Here is a 5,000-nt window from a genome sequence, read left to right as displayed (position 1 = left end):
ACACATTTATAGACGAAGCACGTAAATAAGTAATTAAGTAATTAATTAAATTATTAATTTAGGAAGTAAGTAAGTAAGTGAATAAGTAAACAAGTAGTAAGTAAGCAAAAAGTAATTTAGTAAGTAAATAAGTAAGTAGGTAAGTTAATAAGTTAACATGTAAGCAAGTAAGTTAATAAGCAAGTAAATTAGTAAGTAAATAAGTTAGTAAGTAAACAAATAAGTAAGCAAGTAAGCAAATAAGTAAGCAAGTAAGCAAACAAGTAAGCAAGTAATTAAGCAAGCAAGTAAGCAAGCAAGCACGCAAGCAAGTAAGTTTATTTACTCACATATACACGTAAGTACAATTATCATGCATAGTAGCATGGTAACATAGTAACATAGTAACATAGTAACATAGTAACATAGTAACATGGTAACATAGTAACATAGTAACATAGTAACATAGTAACATAGTAACATAGTAGCATGGTAACATAGTAACATAGTAACATAGTAACATAGTAACATAGTAACATAGTAACATGGTAACATAGTAACATGGTAACATAGTAACATAGTAACATAGTAACATAGTAACATAGTAACATAGTAACATGGTAACATAGTAACATGGTAACATAGTAACATAGTAACATAGTAACATAGTAACATAGTAACATAGTAACATAGTAACATGGTAACATAGTAACATGGTAACATAGTAACATGGTAACATAGTAACATAGTAACATAGTAACATAGTAACATAGTAACATGGTAACATAGTAACATAGTAACATAGTAACATAGTAACATGGTAACATAGTAACATAGTAACATGGTAACATAGTAACATAGTAACATGGTAACATAGTAACATAGTAACATAGTAACATAGTAACATAGTAACATAGTAACATGGTAATATAGTAACATAGTAACATAGTAACATGGTAACATAGTAACATGGTAACATAGTAACATAATAACATAGTAACATAGTAACATAGTAACATAGTAACATAGTAACATGGTAACATAGTAACATAGTAACATGGTAACATAGTAACATAGTAACATAGTAACATAGTAACATAGTAACATAGTAACATGGTAACATAGTAACATAGTAACATAGTAACATGGTAACATAGTAAAATAGTAACATGGTAACATAGTAACATGGTAACATGGTAACATAGTAACATAGTAATATAGTAACATGGTAACATAGTAACATAGTAACATGGTAACATAGTAACGTAGTAACATAGTAACATGGTAACATAGTAACATAGTAACATAGTAACATGGTAACATAGTAACATGGTAACATGGTAACATAGTAACATAGTAACATGGTAACATAGTAACATAGTAACATGGTAACATAGTAACATGGTAACATAGTAACATAGTAACATGGTAACATAGTAACATGGTAACATGGTAACATAGTAACAAAGAACAAATCGTCACAATATTGTGCCTGAAACCATTCACTGAAGCCCTACGTTTAGAAGAGAAACCTCGTGACGACATTTCGCTCGTTCCAGGACCAACGCCAAGTCACAACTGGAAATTTGTGAAAGGCGGATGTTTGGCAGAGGCGCTCGTGAGTGTTTATGAGCTCACTTCCTGAGCTCTGAGCCTCGGATCACCTGCCTTGTGTGTGAGACCAGCCATAGGTGAGCCTACTACATTGGTAACACCAGTCTCTCAGTTCTTGGGCTATCACCCAGTGTGTTGGTACCACCAGTCCATCAGTTCTTGGGCTATCATCCAGTGTATTGGTACCACCAGTCTATCAGTTCTTGGGCTATCATCCAGTGTGTTGGTACCACCAGTCTATCAGTTCTTGGGCTATCATCCAGTGTGTTGGTACCACCAGTCCATCAGTTCTTGGGCTATCATCCAGTGTATTGGTACCACCAGTCTATCAGTTCTTGGGCTATCATCCAGTGTGTTGGTACCACCAGTCTATCAGTTCTTGGGCTATCATCCAGTGTGTTGGTACCACCAGTCTATCAGTTCTTGGGCTATCGCCCAGTGTGTTGGTACCACCAGTCTATCAGTTCTTGGGCTATCGCCCAGTGTGTTGGTACCACCAGTCTATCAGTTCTTGGGCTATCACCCAGTGTGTTGGTACAACCAGTCTATCAGTTCTTGGGCTATCATCCAGTGTGTTGGTACCACCAGTCCATCAGTTCTTGGGCTATCATCCAGTTTGTTGGTACAACCAGTCTATCAGTTCTTGGGCTATCATCCAGTGTGTTGGTACCACCAGTCTTTCAGTTCTTGGGCTATCATCCAGTGTGTTGGCACCAGCAGACTATCAGCCCTTGGGCTATCACCCAGTGTGTTGGTACCACAAGTCAATCAGTTCTTGGGCTATCATCCAGTGTGTTGGTACCACCAGTCTATCAGTTCTTGGGCTATCATCCAGTGTGTTGGTACCACCAGTTTATCAGTTCTTGGGCTATCATCCAGTGTGTTGGTACCACCAGTCCATCAGTTCTTGGGCTATCATCCAGTGTGTTGGTACCACCAGTCCATCAGTTCTTGGGCTATCATCCAGTGTGTTGGTACCACCAGTCTATCAGTTCTTGGGCTGTCATCCAGTGTGTTGGTACCACCAGTCCATCAGTTCTTGGGCTATCATCCAGTGTGTTGGTACCACCAGTCTATCAGTTCTTGGGCTATCATCCGGTGTGTTGGTACCACCAGTCTATCAGTTCTTGGGCTGTCACCCAGTGTATTGGTACTAGTGTATCAGTTCTTGGGCTATCATCCAGTGTGTTGGCACCAGCAGTCTATCAGTCCTTGGGCTATCATCCAGTGTATTGGTTCCACCAGTCTATCAGTTCTTGGGCTATCATTCAGTGTGCTGGTACCACCAGTCTATCAGTTCTTGGGTAAGAGGGGAGAAAGAGATAAAGGGGAAGGGAAAAAGAGAAAGAGGGAAGAAAGTGGTAAAGGAGAGGGAATGAAAGGTAAAGAGGGAAAGAAAGGGAAAGAGGGGAACAAAGGGAAATAGGGGAACAAAGGGAAAGAAGGGAAGAATGGGAAAGAGCGGAAGAAAGGGAAGAAGCAGAAGAAAGGGAAAGAGGGGAGAAAGTTGTAAGGATATGGGAGAAATGGAAAGGGGGAGAAAGTGGTAAAAGAGAGGGAAGAAAGGGAAGGGGGGGAGAAAGGGGAAGGGAAGGTTAACAAAGTGAAACTCAGGGAGATTACTCCCATATATTGATGTGGAGACGACTAAGGTATTGACTGAAGGAGTAATGTCTGCTTTGATGGGGAGAAGACCTTCTCCCTGGGAAGCCTGGACCTCTCTCCCTTTACTGGCTCTTGAATATGGCCCTTTGGATATGGACCTTTGGATATGGCTCTTTCGATATGGCCCTTTGGATATGGCCCTTTGGATATAGCCCTTTAGATATGGTTGTTTGGATATGGCTCTTTGGATACGGCCTTCTGGATATGACCCTTTGGGCATGGCCCTTTGGATATGGCCCATTGAATATGGCCCATTGAATATGGCCCTTTGGATATGGCCCTTTGGCATATAGCTCTTTAGATATGGCCCTTTGGATATGGCCCTTCGGTATATGGCTCTTTGGATATGGCTCTTAGAGCATGGCTGTTGGGATATGGGAAATGAACCATGTACATATACACACATGTACAGACGCATATACACACACATGTGCACATACATGTACCCGCAATGTACACACGCATGAGCACGCACATATACATACACATGTACACTCACATGTATACTCACATGTACATACAACATTACAGGCATATGTATACACATACGTACACGCATATTTGCAAGTACATGTACACACAGAGATAAAAGTGGGGTGGAAAGTGTTGAAACGAGGGAGAGAGAGAGAGAGAGAGAGAGAGAGAGAGAGAGAGAGAGAGAGAGAGAGAGAGAGAGAGAGAGAGAGAGAGAGAGAGAGAGAGAGAGAGAGAGAGAATAAAATGGAAAGGAAGGAGGGTGGTGGAGATCATTATGGGAAGGAGGGGAAACGAGAAGAATGATAAGGGTCGTGGTAGGTTATGGTAGGTCGTGGTGGGAGTCGTGGTGAGATGGTAGGGGTCATGGTGGGGCTCGTGGTGAGATGGTGGGGTCGTGACGGGATTTCGTGGTGAGGTGGGGCTCGAGATTGGGGTCGTGGTGGGGATCGTGGTGAAGCGTTGGGGTCGTGGTCAGGTCATGGTGGAGTCGCAGTGGCGATCGTGGTGGGATGATCATGTTGGGGGTCGTAACGGGATGGTCGTAATGATGGGGTCGTAACAGGAGGGCCGGGGTGGGGGTCGTAATGGGAGAGTCGTCAGTGGCACTTATTCATCAGAGAATGTTGACATATAATCAACTGTTTCATCACTATTTACGTCGAGGGGGGTAGCTGGGGGGCTGTCCCCCCTCTAACAACCCCTCGGTGAGGGGAAGAGGAAGAGGGTGGGGAGGAGAGGGGGTTAGAAGAGAGACAAGAAGAAGGGAAAGGAGAGAGGCTGAAGAAAAGGGAGATTAGAAAGTAGAGCAGAGTGTAAGCTCTGATAAAAATAAGAGTGAAGAACTGAAAAGAAGAGGAGGGGGAATAGGAGGAAGAAGAGGAGGAAGATGAAGAAGAGGAGGAGTCCAAGTACTCTTATCCAGACTCCTCCATATACCCGATAGCGAAAACCACCTTCGGATAACAGAGTCTGAACAAGGGACGTCCGATTAATGGGAAGTCTGGATATGGGAGGTCCGGAAATGGGAGGTCTGGATATGGGAGGTCCGGATATGGGAGGCCCTGACAAGGGAGATCCGGATACGGGACGTCCGGATAATAATAGGTTCCGGATAATATGTCCACTCTATCGGAGAAGAGCTATTCTTGCATCAGTGTGCAACTGGCTACAATGCTAGCTGTAAACCACGTTGTTATTTCCAGTAATCACACACGTGGAGGCTCGATCCTCCGTCTGGTAATGGTCAGAGAGACAGGCAGGGCTCC

Source organism: Cherax quadricarinatus, chromosome 64, assembly GCF_038502225.1.
Source record: "Cherax quadricarinatus isolate ZL_2023a chromosome 64, ASM3850222v1, whole genome shotgun sequence".
Taxonomy (NCBI): Eukaryota; Metazoa; Arthropoda; class Malacostraca; order Decapoda; family Parastacidae; genus Cherax; species Cherax quadricarinatus.
Note: the sequence above shows the minus strand (reverse complement) of the source record.